Source organism: Arvicanthis niloticus, chromosome 28 (genome assembly GCF_011762505.2).
Source record: "Arvicanthis niloticus isolate mArvNil1 chromosome 28, mArvNil1.pat.X, whole genome shotgun sequence".
Classification (NCBI taxonomy): Eukaryota; Metazoa; Chordata; class Mammalia; order Rodentia; family Muridae; genus Arvicanthis; species Arvicanthis niloticus.
The window spans coordinates 14022121-14045438 of NC_133436.1; the positions used below are offsets into that span (position 1 = coordinate 14022121).

The 23318-nt window shown below is 39.1% G+C and overlaps 1 long non-coding RNA gene across 1 annotated transcript in view; it reads right to left on the bottom strand.

Annotated features, from left to right (window-relative positions):
• Positions 1–2241: 2241 nt before the first annotated feature.
• The window catches only part of LOC143439962 (uncharacterized), a 44104-nt gene continuing 23027 nt past the window's right edge, over positions 2242–23318 (bottom strand). The window contains exons 4-5 of the long non-coding RNA XR_013107921.1: positions 3465–3590; positions 2242–2907 (exon numbers count right to left, since the gene is read on the bottom strand). This is a non-coding gene — a long non-coding RNA (uncharacterized LOC143439962). The remainder of the gene's footprint in view (positions 2908–3464; positions 3591–23318) is intronic.

Genomic DNA, 23318 nt, shown 5'->3' on the forward strand with positions numbered 1-23318 from the left:
GTTTTCATTGGTACAAGCCTCTTATTAATATAAAAATGAGATGAATATTGATATGCTCATGGGCATTGTGCCTGTATAAAACATTTAGGAATACAATGCCTAGACCCAGCCCTTTTTTAACTTTTTTAACTGATTTGGGACGGTTAACCTATGAGTTAAGGGACTATAGCAAATTCATGGCTTTGAGTTTATTGTTAGGTTGTTTTCCATATTTTATTTAGAAATAGCTGAGAGGAGGTAACAGACAACAGTCCAGATTATGTTACATGGATAGTTGGTTTTCAAAACATCAGAAATCCACAGAATTGATGTGACAAACATTTCTGTATTAATGTTCATTTTGATTAGAGACCTGTCTGCTCCTGACAGCTTCTTGTCGTGGATTCTAAGAAGAAATTGAGCATCTTTGGAGTTACTCCAATTGTGGTAAGACAGCCACTAGGCAAGAATTGCCTCTTTTCATCAACAGAAATACTACTGTCCAGAAAAGGACACACTTGTAGAATAGTTGACTGATTATATCTACCAAGACAGAGTAATCAGCCCTTAATAATTCTGCATCACTAGGTTTGTCAGATGATCCTGGGCCAGAAGGCTGAAGATTTGATGCTCCAACGTTTTGTAGTACAGGGACTGTCCAGGTGTCCAGTGGTCTCTATAAATTGGCTAAGTTTTAGAAGCTATGCTTTGTGCTTCCCATAATTTCAGTTAATTCAGTCATTCTGGATTTCTGATGGGGTTGAAAACTTATAGTCTCATAGCCAATCCTGGCTATTTACTTTGAGAGAAAAGATTTGAGAGAATGGTTTTCAGCTGACATTCATTCTAAAGCCAAGAAAAAAGCCAGGTTTAGAACTAAGTCTTTTTAATTAGGAGAGATGACAGAGGTTCTGGTTAGTCAACAAAATGACGGACTGGGTATTAGGTCTATCTTGTACCTTACTGACACAAATTGGTATAGTTATGCTCTAATTTTATTTTGAGAGAAAAGTTTTATTTTAACAGGAAGAGTGATATGTAGGAGGAGCTAACGTGGGAAGAATAAGGAGAGGAAGAGGAGGAGTAAGGAGAGAAGGAAGAGAAGGAGAGATGGAGCTAGGTGACAAGAAAGAGAAAGAGATAGAGATAGAGAGAGAAAGAGAGAGAGGGAGAGAAAGAATGAGAGAGAGAGAGAGAGAGAGAGAGAGAGAGAGAGAGAGATAAAGACAGATGTTGGCACATGTTCGCCAGTCAAAGATAGTTGATATATCTAGGTTGGGTATTGGGTTACACTTCTGATTGATATTGAGCATTACCAAACTTATAAAGCCTTTGACTAATACTAAAGAAAATTGTATATATAAAAAAGAAAAAGGATGGAGAATAGGTTGGGTATAAATCAACCAGGGTTTGTCATGATAATTCTTAAACTTGGGTGATGGTTTAAAAAAAAAGACACAAACAACTGATGAAAATTACGTATAGACAAAACGAATTTTAAAAAATAAAATATTAAGACATAGGTCTAAAAAAAAGGTGGAGAATGATGTTAGTATCCATCACCACTCTAGTCCTGATGAGACAGATACAATTTGACCAGTTGCCCCAAGTTTCTGCCACATTGGCTTCCTGACCATGCTGGAGGAAACCTTTGAACTGTGAGCATAACTAAGCCCTTTCTACCTTATGTTACTTTTATCATATTATAGCACAACAACAGGAAAAGAAACTGAGACAAATGATAAATTTATCTGGTTCTATATTGTGCCAGGTGTTGTTCTATCTATTGTTCAATGTCCCTGGGGTGAAGAACTCCATCCCTAGAACCCGTGGCTACCAGAGCTCTTCCCCTATTCAATCTTCCTTTACTGTTCATCTTACTGTGTATTTTGTTCGTTCTTACACTGCTATCTGAGTCTTTTTATTATTTTTCTATTATCTTGGGTGTTGATAAATTGAAGTGTTCTGCTTAGACCTGCTGGATAATGGGTAGTTAAAATTTACATTTAATTCCCAAACTCTCATATCTAATAAAGTTCTTGGCATATAATAATTAAGTCCTAACTCTCTAGCTGCTTATCATACACTTTTTCTAGTCTATTGGTGTTGGCTAGATTGTACCCCTCAAAGGTCATGTGTTGAAGTTCAAGTGTAGTTGGTATTTGGAGCCATAGTTTTAATTAAGTTAGAATGCTAAGTACAGGGTTTTGCTGTACTTAACACTTTATACCACACATATAGAATCTTTACACGTATTTATTTAAGAGGCTACATGTGTGCCACAGTGTATGTGTGGAGGTCTATGGCAAACAGGTCTCTCCTTCCACCGAGTGGCATTCAGGAATCAGTCTCAGATTGTGGACCTGCTAAGCTGTTTCCTGGACCTTCCTTCTTTAGTATGAGAGAATGGTACACAGAGATCATGGTCACGGGATTTAGAAACCAATTGTCCACATCTGAGTCTTCATCTGCACCTTCCAGATGAACCTGAGTTGTCTTAGCTTCAGCTTCCTTATCTATGGAATACACACATGTGTCACAAAAGAAATAATGCACAAAAACTATTTAATAGGGGATTTATAAGCAGGAAGTGTTCAACATGTGATTTCCTGGTATGGTCACTGCCAATAGGTTCAGGTATCTGATGCTGAGGACAGATTTTCTTTTTTCTTTGAAATCTCAACAAAAGCAAGTTTTTCTTATCCTCGTTCTCCATAGCACCCATTAGCTGATTTAGGCTTCTATTTTGAATACTTTCTTGAGTATCATCATCTGTGCCAAGGGAAAACAAATAGTTTTGTAGATGAAACCGATTTTAAGGACCTATGTACTACAGACAATGTTGCAAAAGAAGCAGGTGGAAGAGTTGTGGAAGCCAAATGGTGGGCCCATGTAGTAGTCTTCTGGAGAAGGTGTGGCAGTTAAAATCTAGAACACAGAGCAACAGTGAATGAGTGAGCATGTCTAAACCTTATAAATTCTTTGCTGTAGGGAAACAACCCAGGATTATATACATGAGTGATATAAATCATGCAATTTAGTACCTTAACCTATGACAAATTCATTGGGTAAAATTTAATTGTTCCTCTGTAAGACATCCCTCCTGAATAAAATACTCATGATTCCTGTACAAGGTTTTGCAGTATGACCAAAAATTTTTGAGGGCCTAATCTCAAACACTGGCAAAATACTGAATACAGTGCCCAAGGCATTATAAACAGGTTATGACTTTTATTATCTCCAAGTAAAGTTGCCAAGCTTGACCAAGTACAGATACTTGTTATATACTAGAATATTCATTCATAGTGATTTCTATATCATCAAACAAATATGTTAATGAATGACAGTAATCTTCCCACTTTTTAAAGATTTGTTTCATTCATTTATTTGTGTGTGTGTGTGTGTGTGTGTGTGTATGTGTGTGTGCGAACATGCACACCTGTGTGCTGGTGCTGGTAGAGGCCAGAGAAAGGCATCAGACTCACCTGGGAAGTTGAGAGCTGCCCAACATGGATACTGGAAACTGAAGTATGTGTTCTCAATCAGTGAGCCATCATCCACCACCAACCCATCTACTGCCTGCCAAAGCTGGTAACTTTTCTTCAGAATTTCTAAGGAGAGAATTGTAAACATTGTTGACCTCTGGTGAATCCACTGTTTAATTAATAACACAAGAATTTTGCAAGGCCTCGAGTGCAGAGCCTCTGTTGGAATTCTATTCTGATGCAGCATCACTGTTTACTAGAAACAAATGCACAACTTACTGTAGGTCTATGTCATGTTTGATCAAGAAACAATTTAGTTTTAGAGTCACTGATACTTTTGGCTCCTTGCTCAGATAAACTCAAAGCAACATTTTTATTATCAAGCAGTCCCTCCTGTCCCTTTGTTATAATGCTAGCTTGTTAAGTGTACATGGGTGTCACTTCTTCCTTCAAACTTTTTCTCCACTTGGTTCCTAAAGCAGGCAGTATTTTAGACCCTCCTCATTCTCTTCCTTTTCCTGTGTCAAATGGCCTAATTGCAAGTAGACGTTCAGGTGAGGACTGAGGCAGAGAGGCAACAGCAAGTGCTGATCAAATATTGAACACATCCGTTATGAAGTCTAATAAGACTGAACCAGATTTTATATCTACTTTCCCATCTGGAAATAACCCCTTAGAGTCATCAAGTTCTTTACGAAACTGGTGTTAATCTCTTTACAAACTTTGGAAGCTCACACAATCAGTATAGAAGTATTGAGGAGGACAGTATCTTTCAGTGGTGGCTTCCAAATGCTAGTCAAGATTTCCTACAGTCTGACTGGTATATTTACCTCATTAACATCAATATTTATATTCTTGTTGATCTAATATTGAATTGATGAACTATAGTAGGCAATCAAAAATATTTCTGTCCTGCAGATCTCTAGAGTTACACTGATGTCCTCTCCCTTCACCTGTATCTTAGGAATGACAAAGCATCTATTTAATTGTTGAGATATACATTATATCTTAATCTCTCCATGAATAGGAAAAAAAACAAAACAATTTCTGTATTTTCCCCTGACAGATCCTCAGATTTTTCATAATGAACAAGATTACACTGGACAAATACTTGTGTAATCAATAAATGATGATTAAATAAAGTAATGAAAAAGTTGACTCTCAGGGAATGATTTTGCGTCCTTAATTTAAATACTCCTTGTGTGTGAAACCATGAAATGCATAGTTCAATAACTCTATATTTCTTCTTTTTCTTAGATTGTTGTTTTGAATTGTGTCTATAAGGGGTGTGTCTTTGCATTTGTGAATGCAAGTAGCCATGGAGACCAGAAGATGGTATTCTCTCCCATAGACCAGAAGTTACAAGTAGGTACTAGAAAATGAATTTAAGTCCCCAGCGAGAACAAAATGCACTCAGTCTCTGACCTGCCTGTCCAGCATTCAATAATTCTATATTTATGAAAAACTATTTGTGTTTGCACTCAAGTCCTTTCTTACATTTTATTTGTCATAAATCTTTGGCCTTGTTTTTATTTGAATTCTTTTATTGCTAAGTCCTATCTCTTTCATCCTCGCCTTATAAAGTGAAATGGTATCCTTAATTTTGTTCTCAGTTCTTGAGTATATGACTCCCAGGAGACATGTTGGAACTTCAATAATCAGACAGTCAGGAAATGAGTCAAAGCAGGTCTTAAACATTTCCAATGGAGAATTTCTTTCTGATTTTTCTCAATTATTTATTTCTTACATTGGAGATAAAAACCCATAATGCAAACAAAAATGATTTGGGCTTTGTATCATGGGAAATGTCAGAATTCACTCTAGGGTCTACACAAATCATACTCTGTCTTCTAGGAAATGCCCAGGGATTCATCTGACAGAGAAACTGATGCCTCTATCCTCTATTATATAAGGATTAGGATGTAGCTCTATGTCCTTGGTGAATGACATTAAAAATGTAAGTAGCTTCATGCATATTTCACAACATTATAAATTTAGCAACTTAATTTCTTTTTCCTCCTTTGAAGATAGTTTACAGGATCTTTAAAAGAGATGTCAAAAAGTCATTGCTAATTTTTGGATGGAGTCTGATCAAGCCTGAGCAGGGCAGGTCTCATGAAGACCTCTCTCTCTCTCTCTCTCTCTCTCTCTCTCTCTCTCTCTCTCTCCCTCCCTCTCTCCCTCCCTCCCTCCCTCTCTCTCTCCTTCCCTCCCATGTGTCCCCAGCTGCACTCTTTCCCTTTTTCTCTCTTTCTCTGTCCTGCTTTCCCTGCTTCTGTTCCTTTTCCAAGTCCCCTTGGCTTCCCCCAAATAAAATCCCTTTCATACAAAAAAAAGAATCAAGACTTTAAGTATGTTTTTCTACGTATCTTCCAATATTCCCCAAACACACACACACACTAGATCGGAGAAAGAATATGGTCAAATGAAAGAATGAAAGATGAGTTTCTAATAGAAGAGAAGTTGGGGAAGACCCTCCAATACTTAGGCACAGGGGAAAAGTTCCTGAACAGAACACCAATGGCTTATGCTCTAAGATCAAGAATTGACAAATGGGACCTCATAAAATTGCAAAGCTTCTGTAATGCAAAGGACACTGTCAACAGGACAAAATGGCAACCAACAGTTTTGGAAAAGATCATTACCAATCCTACATCCGATAGACGGCTAATAACGAATATATACAAAGGACTCAAGAAATTAGACACCAAACAACAAAATAACCCCATTAAAAAATGGGGTACAGAGCTAAACAAAGAATTCTCAACTGAGGAAACACAAATGGCTGAGAAGCACCTTGAGAAATGTTCAACATCCTTAGTCATCAGGGAAATGCAAATCAAAACAACACTGAGATACCACCTCACACCAGTCAGAATGGCTAAGATCAAAAACTCAGGTGATAGTAGATGCTGGTGAGGATGTGAAGAAAGAGGAACACTCCTTCATTGTTGGTGGGGTTGTAAGCTGGTACAACCACTCTGGAAGTCAGTCTGGCAGTTCCTCAGAAAATTGGACATAGCACTACCTGAGGACCCAGCTATACCACTCCTGGGCATAGACCCAAAAAATGCCCCAACATATAACAAAGAAATATGCTCCACTATGTTCATAGCAGCCTTATTTATAATAGCCAGAAGCTGGAAAGAATCCAGATGCCCTTCAACAGAGGAATGGATACAAAAAAATGTGGTACATTTACACAATGGAATATTACTCAGCTATTAAAAATAATGAACTTGAGAAATTCTTAGGTAAATGGATGGAACTAGAAAATATGATCCTGAGTGAGGTAACCCAATCACAAAAGAACACACATGGTATTTACTCACTGATAAGCAGAGATTAGCCCAAAAGTTTGAAACAACAAAGATTCAACTAACAGACCACATGAAGCTCATGAAGAAGAAAGAACAAGTGAGGATGCCTAGGTCTTTCTTAGAAAGAGTAACTAAATACTCACGGGAGCAAATATGAAGACAAAGTGTGGGACAGAATCTGAAGGAGAGGTTATATGGAGACCACTCCACCTGGGTATTCATTCCATGTGCAGTCACCAAAAATAGATGCTGATATGGATGTCAAGATGGGAAAGCTGACAGCAGCTTGATAAGGCTGTCTCCTTAGAGGTCCCCCAGAGTCTGACATACCCAGAGGCAGATACTCACAGCTAACCATTAATCTGATCAAAGGTTCCCAATGGAGAAGTTAGAGAGTAGACTGAAGGAGCCCAAAGGGTTGGTGGCTTCATGAGGAGAGCAACAATACCAACTACCCAGAGCTCCCCAGGGTCTAAACCACCAGCCTAGGAGCACATATGGAGAGCCACATGACTCCAGCTGTACATGTAGGGGAGGATGGCCTTGTTGGGCATAGGTGGGAGATGAGATCAATGGTACCTTGAAGACCGAGCACTGAGTGTGTGTGTGTGTGGGGGGGGTAATCTGAGGGTGGGGAGGGGGGTTGGGGGTAGGTGGGTAAACACCCTCATAGAAGCAGGAGGAGGGAGGATGGGATAAGGGGTTCCTGGGAGGTGGGGGGAATGCGGTAAGGGGATAAAATTTGAAATGTAAATATAATATCCAATAAAAGAGGGGGGAAAAAAGAAAAGTGGTTAGAACCAACATCCTTAATAAAATGTCAGCCCCCTTTAAAAAAAAAAAAAACCATCTTGATACTAAAATTTGTTTTGAGAATTATATATTGCAGAATGATCAGCCTTGGTGTATCTACTCAACAAGCAAGCTTGGTAGACCTGCTCAAACCTCTGAGGTCTGGGAATTCCATCTGGATGCAGTGAAGACACAGCATCAGAGGCTTATCAATTTGCTCTTCCCCCCACTCCTCTTCTAATATCTCAACACCCATAGTCAGCTTGAAGAAGCTAATGAAGAGTCAGCGCCCCTATTCCCTGGGCTTGGGGACTAAGGTGGTAAATGTTGGGCTGTCTTTCTAGGGAAAAGTAGTGGTTTTGTGGGAATAGAGAGGATTAGCTAGGATTTATTGCATAGCCACAACCTATTAGTAGAAATCTGTACAATTATTATCAAGATGAAGATATAAATTCTTAAATGGCACCAATTTACTTTGATTACAAATTTTAAGGTTTTCATTGGTACGAGCTTCTTATTGATATAAGAGTGAGATGAATATTGTTACCCTCATAGGCATTGTACCAGTATAACACACTTAGGAATACAAGGCTTAGACCCAGTCCTTCTTTAACTTTTTTTAACTGATTTGAGATGGTCAGCCTGTGAGTTAAGGGACTACAGCAAATTCATGGGTTGGAGTTTATTGTTAGGGTGTTTTCTATATTTTATTTAGAGATAGCTGAGTGGAGTTAACAGGCAACAGTCCAGATTACCTTACATGGATAGTTGGTTTTCAAAACATCAGAAATCCACAGAATTGACATGACAAACATTTCTGTATTAATGTTCATTTTGATTAGAGACCTGTCTGCTCCTGACAGCTTCATATATTGAATTCTAAGAAGAAATTGAGCATCTTTGGAGTTACTCCAGTTGTGGTGAGACAGCCACTAAACAAGAAGTGCCTCTTTCCTTCTACAGACAAATCACTGTCCAGAAAAGGACACACTTGCAGAATAGTCGACTGATTATATCTGCCTAGACAGGGTAATCAGCCCTTAATAATTCTGCAGCACTAAGGTCTGTTAGATGATCCTGGGCCAGAAGGTGGAAGAACAGATGCTCCAACGGTTTGTAGTAGAGGGAGTGTCCAGGTGTTCAGAGGTCTCTATAAATTGGCTAAGTTTTAGAAGCTATGCTTTGTGCTTCCTACAATTATAGTTAACTCAGTCATTCTGGATTTCTGATGGGATTGAAAACTTATAGCCTCATAGCCAATCCTGGCTATTTACCTTGAGAGAAAAGATTTGAGAGGATGGTCGTCAGCTGACATTCATCCTAAAGCCAAGGAAAAAGCCAGGTTCAGAACTAAGTGTTTTAGTTAGGAGAGACGACAGAGGTTCTGGTTAGTCAACAAAATGATTGACTGGGTATGAGGACTATCTTGTACCTCACTGGTACAAATTGACATAAGTATGCTCTAATTGTATTTTGAGAGAAAAGTTTCATTTTAACAGGAAGGGCGATATGTAGGAGGAGCTAAGGTGCGAGGAGTACTGAGAGGAAGAGAAGGAGTAAGAAGAGGAGGAGAAGCTAGGTGATGAAAGAGAGAAAGAGGGGGGAGACAGGGAGGCAGATGTTCACGTATCTCCACCAGTCAAAGATAGTTGATATATCTAGGTTGGGTAGTGGGTTACACCTCTGATTGAGCAATACCAAACTTATAAAGCCTATGATTAACATTTTTAAAAAAATGTATATGTGCAAAAACGAAAAGGGGGCATGGGATAGGGGTTTTCAAAGGGGGGGTAATGGGGAAAGGGGATGGCATCTGAAGTGTAAATAAAATATCTAATAAAAAACTGCAAAAAAACTGCAAAAAAAAAAAGAAAGATGAGTTTAGAGGTCTTGTTGGGTGGAGTGGAGGGGGTTGGGGACATCCTCGTGGAGACAAGGGGGCAGGGAGGAAGTATGGGATGTGGAACAGTCAGAGGGTGGACCGGAATGGAAATAAAATTTGGAGTTTAAAATGAATACATTAATTAATTTTTTTAAAAAAAGATCCCATATAGCCCTGTAATTAGTATGCTATTGGTATAGTCATGGGTGGCTTAATTAAACATACAGTACATTTAAAGGAGTTATTTCCATGAACTTGTTATCATATAGTGCCTGGAAGCTGGTATAAGCATATCCTGTGTTGTGGCAGAGAGATGACTAAGTGGTTAAGCACACTGGCTTCTCTTCCAAAGGATCTGAGTTTGATTCCCAGGACCCACATCAGGCAGTTCACAACCACGGGTAAGTCCATTTCCAGAGGGATCCAATGCAATTGTCTGGTCTTCTAGGGAACCAGCATGCACACTGTGCACACACATATACTCAGGCATGAACACATAAAGTAAATCAGCCTTCTTTCAGAAAGGCTGAGTCAATTTTGAATTCCTTCTGGACAATTCATGGGCTTTCATAAAGGCCTTGAATAAGATCCAGAACCTTCCTGAGTTTCTTTCACTGGAACGTACAAATGCAGGGAGTAATTTCTCACCAGTGCTATTGACCTGGAGATATATAACTGGCTCTGCTCTCTGCCTACCTTGGAGATTTCTGAACATAAACAGGGTACCTAATATTTTAATAATACATACCTCAAACTGCTGCTTTTTGAAAATTCTTCAGAGATAATTTTACCACTCCACACAGGGCATTCATTTTTAACCACTAATGAATCCATTCACCTTGATCAAGCTAATGAGATAAAACTATAATTGGTTTAGATTTCATGTATATATGCATATTATACATGTATATACATATATGTATGCATATGTATATATGTACATATATATACATACATGTATATAGGTATATATGCATGTGTGTATACACATTTATGCACAGGTTAGGAAACCCAAGAACAGTGATGTCAAGTCATGTTACGACAACATTGCTGAATATCAGGTTAGGTGCAAATGGTGTAGCTTCTTAGCAAATAACATATCAACCGCACCCAACAGTCATATAAGAATGCAAGCTACTCTATGCAGATTCAGGGAACAGGTATAGCTGACGATCAGATATTCCTAAAATGTTTATATTTCAGAAATGCATTTCTACATTGTGAATGGCCAGAATGTCTCTTTTGAACAAGCAGACTCGTTGGCATTTAAAGATTCAAATTCCAGAGATAATTTGGAAACAGCAGGAAAATAAAGAAAGCCTTAGAGAAGTCTTCCCATCCATTTTCTATCATGGCATTCAGAAAGAAGTAATATTCTTATAGCAAAATAGAGAAGCCTGCCAGGAATTGTCATTTTCTAGGGAATCAGGACCTCGGGCCAACTATGTAAACCATTTGAAGCAAATCAGCCTGACTGCTAAACACCATCTAAGCTCCCCATGCAGAGCATCTATCTCCCTTAGCGAATTCTCTCAAGCAGCAATAACTAATGTTTGAGATGATTTGTTTCAAGTATCCTCTCTCCTCTCTAATGAAACCACCAAAAGATGAGTAAACTCTTCAAGTCTTCTGATTCCTTCACATGTGTGCATTTCAGATTGTTAGAAGTAACACTTCCAAATCATGTTATACAGCAGGCCCCAACTACCATCAGGGGATGCATGCAAAGGAGAGGAGCTTGCTCAAGACTGATACATTAGGACACTATTACTCACAGACGAGATTCGCTATCTTCCTCCCATGAGACATCTTAACATTCCTAGAGGGGAGTGAGGAAATGTTGATTTACCTAAATTGGGCTTCTTTCTGCCTCTCTTACCTCTGAACCCCACTGTACCAACTGCTCTAAACTGTCTTCATCACTGGATTGTGCTATATAGCCAGAGGGCCTTGTATATATCCAAGAAGTCAGCAGTTGAGTCACAAGGGCAATGACAGTAGACCCTCAACGATATACATATTTGCTTGGTTCCCTGTGCTCCCAAAGCTGGGAATGAATGGCTTGTAAGAACCTAAACTTGTTGGGATTTGAATACAGGTCTCCACACAGCATTCTGATAAATGTTTAAGAAATTTGTATACAGGAAAGCTTTTCCTATGACTGAATAGAATGGAAGCCAGGAAAATCAAGCCACAAAATAAAAATATTAATCTCAAGAGAGAATAAACTGCTTTTAGTGGCATTCTTGCATACCAAAATTAAATTGTTCTGCTAATGCATAAAGACAAAAAAGACTTTATGGTTTAGAAATAACTTTCCTCCATTAGCTTGAATATCTTAGGTAAAATGTGTAATTGATCTCTTTCAAAAGTTTCTCTTCATGTGAAAAAAAAACTGATGTGAATAACTATTTTCTAATCCTGAGTGGTTTTTAATACTATGAGAGAGAGAAAAGACAGATCTATAATGAAGGCAACTCTGTCCTGTGAGTCTTAAACCTCTTAAACATTCAAATCAAAATGCACATGTGGTCCTATGCAAAAAAGTCCTGCTTTATGAGAATCTCAAATTCTGATTAAATTACAGTGAGATATAGCTTTCCCAAAGTGAGAAAGAATTATTAATAATGTATCAGGAAACAACCTCTGGGCAGTGCACGTTAAGAAAGACAAGTTATTCCATGCTCTGCGGCATTGGTTGACATTTTCACATATCTCTGCATCCTCTAGAGCATCACACCGTCAGCTCCTCAAGAGATCATGTGCAGAGTCCCTCCACTGCTGTCCTAGATGACACAGCAGTGAAAAGCTTGCACTGCTATCGTTATTATTCATTGCTATTATTCATTTCTTTTATCTTTAATAGCCAACTTCAGTGATGCTACACTGGTTTTTAAAAGAAGTATCTTAGGAGGAAAATGTTTACTGATAATAACAAAAGCATTCTCAGTTCTTAGCATTTCATCCAAATCTCTGACTTCCACTCCAGGTTTAACTTAGTATCACCAATACTGATCAGAATGCCAACTAATGCAGCCACAGTCTGTTTGCTTCTCTCCATCCTGTTTGCTGTGGGTCTTCTTTATTCTGCAATGCCCTATGTGCCTAGATACCTTCATCTTTACCTTGAGGTCAACAGATGACTCCTCCTGCAAGATCCTCTGTTCTGAGGTAGGTATAGTCTTTCCCCACCAATACTTAGATAGTTTCACACAATTAAGTAGTTCATGGGTCCAGAAGATGCTATGTAGTTCTTCAGTGCATAAATAATAATTACATGACTCACACCAAAGAAACTGCATGGTGTCTACTGGATCCATGTAGAGCTTATACATCTGTTCCCAGGCAAATATTGGAATTCTGGATGTTTGTGGGATGCAGCTACAAATATGCATGTTTTTCCAGTTCTTTTTTATTTCCCACAAAGAGTCACCAATCTATATAAACAAGCTTATCAGAAAAACATAAATGTATAGGTGGAAGATGGGAGGTGGGAGGAAATGAGGGGCAACTAAACAGGAAGGAGACCCCTGAGGCATGATGGAACAGGCCCACACATGGTCTGTGAAAAGAGCACTAGAAGGTCCTCCCTTCGGAGCTGTCTCAGCCATGGGAGTTTCCAGAGCAACAGTGTGGTAAAAGATGCCATTAACACCAATTGAAGAATGGACATATGATACCCAGCTTCTTTATCCTCTTCTGAGTGTGTAGAGCATACCAGAGAAAGAGGAGTTAGCAGAAGTGGAACAGTGGGGAAAGGATGCAGCACTGTCTTCACAGAAGGACATTAAGCAGCCTAGCAGATGAGAAAAGACGATAACTGGATATAAATGAAATTACCAGTATAGATAGGCCCAGCTAGCCCCAACTGACTGATGGTATGGTACGGACCCATCTAGGTATCACTAAAGGAAAGGGAAACATGGCCTAATAAGGCTTACTAGAAAGAAGTAAAAGAAGAAAATAAAATAAAGAAAAATGTTTTCTTTCTAATCTATGCTTAATAAATGTCAGCCATTGAATGAACTAGCTGTATATACCACCATCTTTCAACTAGGCTACCAAGTTAAATTACTACAGTTCTGCCAACATACATTTTCCCATCTTCACCTCGAATTTTAATATTCTTCCATCTTAAGACTCAATATTTTATAGACCATATAATTGGTCACAAAACAGGCCTCAACGGATACAAAAAGATTGAAATAATAACTTGTACCTTATCAGACCACCATGGACTAAGACTCTTCTTTGACATGGACAAAAACAACGGAAAACCAACATACACGTGGAAACTGAACAATGCTCTACTCAATGATAACTTGGTCAAGGAAGAAATAAAGAAATTAAAGACTTTTTAGAATTAAATAAAAATGAGGACACATCATATCAAAACTTGTGGGACTCACTGAAAGCAGTACTAAGAGGAAAAATCATAGCTCTAAGTGACCACAAAAAGAAAATGGAAAGAGCATACATTAACAACTTGACAGCAAACCAGAAAGCGTTAGAATAAAAAGAAGATAATATACCCAAGGGGAGTAGATGGCAGGAAATAATCAAACTCAGGGCTGAAATCGACCAAGTTGAAACAAAAAGAACTATACAAAATATCAACAAAACCAGGAGCTGGTTCTTTGAGAAAATCAACAAGATAGACAAACCCTTAGCCAGACTAACCAAAAGGTGCAGAGACAGTACTCAAATTAATAAAATCAGAACTGAAAAGGGAGACATAACAACAGAAACAGAGAAAATTTTAAAAAATCATCAGATCCTACTACAAAGGCCTATACTCAACAAAATTGGAAAGTCTGGATGAAATGGACAATTTTCTAGACAGATACCAGGTACCAAAGTTCAACGAAGAGCAGATAAACCATCTAAACAGTCTCATAACTCCTAAAGAAATAAAAACAGTCATTAAAAATCTTCCCACCAAAAAATGTCCGGTGCCAGATGGTTTCAGTGCAGAATTCTTTCAGACCTTCAAGGAAGACCTAATACCAATCCTCTTCAAACTATTCCATCGAATAGAAACAGAAGGAACACCACCCAATTCATTCTATGAAGCTACCATTACACTCATACCTAAACCACAGAAAGACCCAACAAAGAAAGAGAACTACAGACCAATCTCTCTTATGAATATTGATGCAAAAATACTCAATAAAATTCTCGCAAACCAAATCCAACAACACATCAAAACAATTATCCATCAAGATCAAGTAGGCTTTATCCCAGGAATGCAGGGATGGTTCAATATTCGAAAATCCATCAATGTAATCCACTACATAAATAAACTCAAAGAAAAAAACCACATGGTCATCTCACTAGATGCTGAGAAAGCATTTGACAAAATTCAACATCCCTTCATGTTAAAAGGTCTTGGAAAGATCAGGAATTCAAGGCCCATACCTAAACATAGTAAAAGCAATATACAGCAAGCCAGTAGCCAACATCAAACTAAATGGAGAGAAACTTGAAATAATCCCACTAAGATCAGGGACTAGACAAGGCTGCCCACTCTCACCTTACCTATTTAATATAGTATTAGAAGTCCTAGCTAGAGCAATTAGACAACAAAAGGAAGTCAAAGGGATACAGATATGAAAGGAAGAAGTCAAAATTTCACTATTTGCCGATGATATGATAGTATACTTAAGTGACCCTAAAACTTCCACCAGAGAACTCCTAAACCTGATAAACAACTTTAGCAATGTGGCTGGATATAAAATCAACTCAAACAAATCAGTAGCCTTCCTCTATTCAAAGGATAAACAGGCTGAGAAAGAAATTAGGGAAATGACACCCTTCATAATAGCCACAAATAAAATAAAATATCTTGGAGTGAATCTAACCAAGCAAGTGAAAGATCTGTATGACAAGAACTTCAAGTCTTTGAAGAAAGAAATGGAAGAAGATCTCAGAAGATGGAAAGATCTCCCATGCTCCTGGATTGGCAGGATTAACTTAGTAAAAATGGCCATCCTGCCAAAAGCAATCTACAGATTCAATGCAATACCCATCAAAATTCCAAATCAATTCTTCATAGAGATAGAAAGAGCAATTTACAAATTTATTTGGAATAACAAAAAACCTAGGATAGCGAGAACTATTCTCAACAATAAAAGAACTTCTGGGGGAATCACCATCCCTGACCTCAAACTGTACTATAGAGCAGTAGTGATAAAAACTGCATGGTATTGGTACAGAGACAGACAGGAAGATCAATGGAATAGACTTGAAGACCCAGAAATGAACCCGCACACCTATGGTCACTTGATCTTTGACAAGGGAGCTAAAACCATCCAGTGGAAAAAGGACAGCATTTTCAACAAGTGGTGCTGGTTCAACTGGAGGTCAACATGTAGAAGAATTCGAATTAATCCATTCTTATCCCCGTGTACAAAGCGCAACTCCAAGTGGATAAAGGACCTTCACATAAAGCCAGATACACTGAAACTAATAGAAGAGAAGTTGGGGAAGACCTTCGAATACCTAGGCACAGGGGAAAAGTTCCTGAAAAGAACACCAATGGCTTATGCTCTAAGATCAAGAATTGACAAATAGGACCTCATCAAATTGCAAAGCTTCTGTAAGGCAAAGGACACTGTCAACAAGACAAAATGGCAACCAACAGATTGGGAAAAGATCATTACCTATCCTACATCTGATAGAGGGCTAATATCAAATATATACAAAGAACTCAAGAAATTTGATGCCAGACAACAAAATAACCCCATTAAGAAATGGGGTACAGAGCTAAACAAAGAATTCTCAACTGAGGAAACACGAATGGCCAAGAAGCACCTTAAAAAATGCTCAACATCCTTAGTCATCAGGGAAATACAAATCAAAACAACCCTGAGATACCACCTCACACCAGTCAGAATGGCTAAGATCAAAAATTCAGGTGATAGTAGATGCTGGTGAGGATGTGAAGAAAGAGGAACATTCCTTCATTCTTGGTGGGGTTGCAAGCTGGTACAACCACTCTGGAAGTCAGTCTGGCAGTTCCTCAGAAAATTGGACATAGCACTACCTGAGGACCCAGCTATACCACTCCTGGGCATAGACCCAGAAAATGCCCCAACATATAACAAAGACATATGCTCCACTATGTTCATAGCAGCCTTATTTATAATAGCCAGAAGCTGGAAATAACCCAGATGCCCTTCAACAAAGGAATGGCTACAAAAAACATAGTACATTTACACAATGGAATATTACTCAGCTATTAAAAATAATGAATTTGAGAAATTCTTAGGTAAATGGATGGAACTAGAAAATATGATCCTGAGTGAGGTAACCCAATCACAAAAGAACACACATGGTATTTACTCACTGATAAGCAGAGATTAGCCCAAAAGTTTGAAACAACAAAGATTCAACTAACAGACCTCATGAAGCTCATGAAGAAGAAAGAACAAGTGAGGATGCCTAGGTCTTTCTTAGAAGGAGTAACTAAATACCAAGGGAGCAAATAAGGAGACAAAGTGTGGGACAGAATCTGAAGGAGAGGTTGTATGGAGACCATTCCACCTGGGTATTCATTCCATGGGCAGTCACCAAAAATAGACACTGATATGGATGACAGGAAGGGAATGCTAACAGCAGCTTGATAAGGCTGTCTCCTTAGAGGTCCCCCAGAGTCTGACATACCCAGAGGCAGATACTCAGAGCTAACCATTAATCTGATCAAAGGTTCCCAATGGAGAAGTTAGAGAGTAGACTGAAGGAGCCTAAAGGGTTGGTAGTCCCATGAGGAGAGCAACAATACCAACCAGTCAGAGCTCCCCAGGGTCTAAACCACCAGCCTAGGAGCACATATGGAGGGACACATGACTCCAGCTGTATATGAAGGGGAGGATGGCCTTGTTGGGCATAGGTGGGAGAGAAGATCTTTGGTACCATGAAGGCTGAACACTGAGTGGGGGGGGGAATCTAAAGGTGGGGAGGGGGAGGGGAGTAGGTGAGTAATCACCCTCATAGAAGCAGAAAGAGAGGGGATGGGATAAGGGGTTCCTGGGAGGTGGGAGGAATGCGGTAAGGGGATAAAATTTGAAATGTAAATATTATATCCAATAAAAGAGGGGGGAAAAAAAGAAAAGCGGTTAGAACCAACATCCTTAATAAAATGTTACCCTCTTAAAAAAAAAAACTATCTTGATACTAAAATTTGTTTTGAGATTTGTATATTGCAGAATGATCAGCCTTGGTGTATCTACTCAACAAGCAAGCTGGGCAGACCTGCTCAAACCTCTGAGGTCTGGGAATTCCATCTGGATGCAGTGAAGACACAGCATCAGAGGCTTATCAATTTGTTCTTCCCCTCACTCCTCTTCTAATATCTCAACACCCATAATCAGCTTGAAGAAGCTAATGAAGAGTCAGTGCCCCTATTCCCTGGGCTTGGGGACTAAGGTGGTAAATGTTGGGCTGTCTTTCTAGGGAAAAGTAGTGGTTTTGTGGGAATAGAGAGGATTAGCTAGGATTTATTGCATAGCCATAACCTATTAGTAGAAATCTGTACAATTATTATCAAGATGAAGATACAAATTCTTAAATGGCACCAATTTACTTTGATTACAAATTTTAAGGTTTTCATTGGTACGAGCTTCTTATTGATATAAAAGTGAGATGAATATTATTACTCTCATAGGCATTGTACCAGTATAACACACTTAGGAATACAAGGCTTAGACCCAGTCCTTCTTTAACTTTTTTAACTGATTTGAGATGGTCAGCCTGTGAGTTAAGGGACTATAGCAAATTCATGGGTTGGAGTTTATTGTTAGGGTGTTTTCTATATTTTATTTAGAGATAGCTGAGTGGAGTTAACAGACAACAGTCCAGATTACCTTACATGGATAGTTGGTTTTCAAAACATCAGAAATCCACAGAATTGACATGACAAACATTTCTGTATTAATGTTCATTTTGATTAGAGACCTGTCTGCTCCTGACAGCTTCATATATTGAATTCTAAGAAGAAATTGAGCATCTTTGGAGTTACTCCAGTTGTGGTGAGACAGCCACTAGACAAGAAGTGCCTCTTTCCTTCTACAGACAAATTACTGTCCAGAAAAGGACACACTCACAGAATAGTCGACTGATTATATCTGCCTAGACAGGGTAATCAGCCCTTAATAATTCTGCAGCACTAAGGTCTGTCAGATGATCCTGGGCCAGAAGGTGGAAGAACAGATGCTCCAACGGTTTGTAGTAGAGGGAGTGTCCAGGTGTTCAGAGGTCTCTATAAATTGGCTAAGTTTTAGAAGCTATGCTTTGTGCTTCCCACAATTATAGTTAACTCAGTCATTCTGGATTTCTGAAGAGGTTGAAAACTTATAGCCTCATAGCCAATCCTGGCTATTTACCTTGAGAGAAAAGATTTGAGAGGATGGTCGTCAGCTGACATTCATCCTAAAGACAAAGAAAAAGCCAGGTTCAGAACTAAGTGTTTTAGTTAGGATAGATGACAGAGGTTCTGGTTAGTCAACAAAATGATGGACTGGGTATTAGGACTATCTTGTACCTCACTGGTACAAATTGACATAAGTATACTCTAATTGTATTTTGAGAGAAAAGTTTCATTTTAACAGGAAGGGCGATATGTAGGAGGAACTAAGGTGGGAGGAGTACTGAGAGGAAGAGAAGGAGTAAGAAGAGGAGGAGAAGATAGGTGATGAGAGAGAGAAAGAGGGGGGAGACAGTATTCCGCGCCCCTTCCGAGTCCCCTTCGCTTGTGAAAAAGACCCGTGAGGCAGTGTTCGGGTGGTTACTACAACAAGGCTTTATTCCGCGCCCCTTCCGAGTCCCCTTCGCTTGTGAAAAAGACCCGTGAGGCAGTGTTCGGGTGGTTACTACAACAAGGCTTTATTCTTGTATCAGCAGAAGTGGAAGACCCCAAGCCCAGGAAAGGCATTGCTATATGTACCCTAGAGTGGTGTGTTCACTTCTGATTGGCTGTTCACTCATCACCCCATATTACGCCCCGGAATGGGCAGTGGCTTGGCGAGCTTTTGCCTTTTGCACCTGCACAGTTAGTTGTTTACTTGTGGGAGCACAGGATGCCCGCTCCATCTTGTAATGGCGAATGTTGTCACGCTCATCGAGGCTCCTAAGAAGACAGAGAGGCAGATGTTCACGTATCTCCACCAATCAAAAATAGTTGATATATCTAGGTTGGGTAGTGGGTTACACCTCTGATTGAGCAATACCAAACTTATAAAGCCTTTGATTAACATTTTTTAAAAAATGTATAATTGCAAAAAGGAAAAGGGGGCATGGAATAGGGGTTTTCAAAGGGGGGGGGTAATGGGGAAAGGGGATGGCTTCTGAAGTGTAAATAAAGTATCCAATAAAAAATGGGAAAAAAAATAATGAGAACCAAAAAAAAAACAAGACTCAATATTTTAAACACCAAAACCAAATATTTTAATTTGAGCTCAGAAGGCCAACAATTGTCTTCATTGAACCTAAGATCCTGGGATCATCATGCATGCCAAGTTTCTTCTCTAACCATGGATCCCAACCTTCATGCAGACCTTCCTACTTGACAAGAAGCCCACCATTGTGGACTACATCTCTCGCTTTTTAAAGAAGAATTTAGAGGTCATAGCAAATTGGTTTAACTTATTTTGTATTTCAATCCGGACAGAGCTAAATTTTACAAACACACAACAGCCAACCTGCCCAGAACTAAACAACACACATGGAAAAACTACTCCAATTCCCCCCAGATTCTTGGTTACTAAATGCATGGATGCTGTCTCTTCTTGGTTGATGGATGGATGGGTGCTCTCATGGCTCAGCAGTGTTCTGTGCTTCTGCTCCTGAAACAAGGGCATTGCTAGATGAAGCCATTCTTCCTGTGAAACTGACGGCTCAACCCAGAATATTATTTGAAAAAATTCCAAGTATTACTTTATTATTGTGATTAAGTAACTTCCAGATGGCTGATTCAGGATGAAAACTGACTTTTCTTTCTTTGTTTCTTCTCTCTCTCTCTCTCTCTCTCTCTCTCTCTCTCTCTCTCTCTCTCTGTCTTTCCCCTTGCTGTCTTTTTCTACAAAGAAATTGAATCTTTTCAAAAACCCAGAATATCATCCTCAATCTCTATCATAGATCATCCACGAAAAACATTAAATTATAATCCAAATACCTGTACATCAGAGCTATAGCCTACAATAATGATAGCAAGGCTTCAGAAAAAAATTTTTAAAAAAGCATTAAAAAGTTAGTGCTCTTTGCCATACAAGCATTCTAGCCCCTGAGTAGAAATTGTTTGATTTAAAGCTGTGATCTAAATTCTCTGGCACAGGAGTAACACAGCATTAACGTTTATGCAAGAGTCACTTAAGACAGAATGATGGAATTTTTGATCTTACTCCATCCCCAAAGAGTGTGTTTACATATTTTATATTCTTATTCAAACATGAACCACTATCAAGGAAAATGACTTTGATTTGATAATGACAACATTTTCATTAATTTTAATTGATATTAATAAGGTTAATAATAAGGATTTAGTTTTAGTTTAAATAAAAATTGTTAATTGACTTCCAAGTTGTTTTTTGTCTTGGGTTCTAGTATGAGTGTAAGCATCCATCCAAACAGGGAATGACATATTTATTATTCATGATTCTTACAATTCATGACTTTATCAGTGTCATTTACAGAGAATTGGGTTTTGTGATTGTTACTATATGAAGTCATTAAGCTATGCTCACAAAAATACCTTATAATAAGATGCAGTGCCAATTTCTTATTGATGATATTTTACCGGCCATACCTGCAATTCTATACGAATACCATGGTGAAACCATAGTATGGAAGAGTGAACGTGTAATGAGACCATGACCCTTTGCCTCAGAATATGTGACTCATTGTCAGGAAGCCTTGGTCTTTCAGTTTCAATAATGGTAATGACTTTGTCTTGAGTCATCCACAGTTTTGCCCAGATGTTTCTATGACTCAGCGCTTAATTTTCACTAAGCGCATCCCAGCAAAACAAACACGTAGCATGAGATATTTAGATTAACTTATAAATGTTTATCTGAGCATAAATTATCAAATGACGATAGCTTCCAAACCATGTCCTGTAAACATGTATAGATTCACTCGACAAAATGAATGAGGCTATCCTATTGGTGTTTTTCAGCACTAATGATGAAAGTCTTCCTTTACAGGACTTTTAGCAGGCAAAGCAGGGACTACCAGTCACCAAAAGCTTAAAGGGACAGTTCTACTATAACAGTCACCCACCACCCAGGAACCTCCTATCCCATCCTCCCTCCTCATGCTTCTATGAGGATATGCCCCCACCTACCCCCCACTCCCACTTCCCAACCCTCGAATTCCCCACGCTACTCAGTGTTCATCCTTTATGGGACCAAGAATATCCTCTCCCACCTATACCAGACAAGGCCATCCTCCCCTTCATGTAGAGATGGAGTCATGGGTGCCTCCCTATGTGCTCCCAGGTTGGTGGTTTAGACCCTGGGAAGCTCTGGTTAGTTGGTATAGTTGCTCTCCTCATGGGGCCACAAACCCTTTCTGCTCCTTCAGTCTTCTCTCTAACTTCTCCATTGGGAAATCCTTGATCAGATCAGTGGTTAGCTGTGAGCATCGGTCTCTGAATGTGTCAGGCTTTGGCAGACCTCTAATGAGCCAGCTATATTAGGCTATTGTCAGCATGCACTTCCTGCCATCCACATCAGTGTCTACCTTTGGTGACTGTACCTGGGATGGAGACCCAAGTGGAATGGTCTCCAGATGGCTCCTCCTTCAGTTTCTATCCCACACTTTGTTTACATATTTGCTCCCTTGAGTATTTTTATTACTCCTTCTAAGTAGGACTGAGGCGTGCACACTTGGTCTTTCTTCTTCATGAGCTTCATGTGGTCTGTGTGTTGAGTCTTGACTATTCCAAGCTTTTCGGCTAACATCCGCTTATCGGTGAGTAAATACCATGTGTGTTCTTTTGTGATTGGGTTAACTCACTCAGGAGTTAATTTCTAGTTCCATCCACTTACCTAAGAATTTCTCAAATTCATTATTTTTAATAGCTGAGTACTACTCCATTGTGTAAATGTATCACATTTTTTGTTTCCATTCCTCTGTTGAAGGACATCTGGGTTATTTCCAGCTTCTGGCTATTACAAATAAAGCTGTTGTGAACATACTAGAGCATATGTCCTTGTTATATGTTTGAGCATCTTCTGGGTACATGCCCAGGAGTGGTATACCTGGATCCTCAGGTAATGCTATATCCAATTTTCTGAGGAACTGCCAGACTGATTTCCAGAGTGCTTGTACCAGCTTGCAACCCCACCATCAATGGAGGAGTGTTCCTCTTTCTCCACATCCTCGCCAGCATCTACTATCACCTGAGTTTTTGATCTTAGCCATTCTGACTGGTGTCAGGTGGTATCTCAGGGTTGTTTTGATTTGCATTTCCCTGATGACTAAAGATGCTGAGCATTTCTTAAGGTGCTTCTTGGCCATTTGAGTTTCTTCAGTTGAGAATTCTTTGTTTAGCTCTATACTCCTTTTTTAATAGGGTTATTTGGTTGTCTGGAGTATAATTTCTTGAGTTCTTTGTATATATTGGATATTAGCCCTCTATCAGATGTAGGACTGGTAAAGATCTTTTCCAAAACTGTTGGTTGCCATTTTGTTTTATTGACAATGTCCTTTGCCTTACAGAAGCTTTGCAATTTGATGAGGTCCCATTTGTCAATTCTTGATCTTAGAACATAAGCCATTGGTGTTCTTTTCAGGAACTTTTCCCCTGTGCCTAAGTATTCAAGGGTCTTCCCCACTTTCTCTTCTATTAGTTTCAGTGTATCT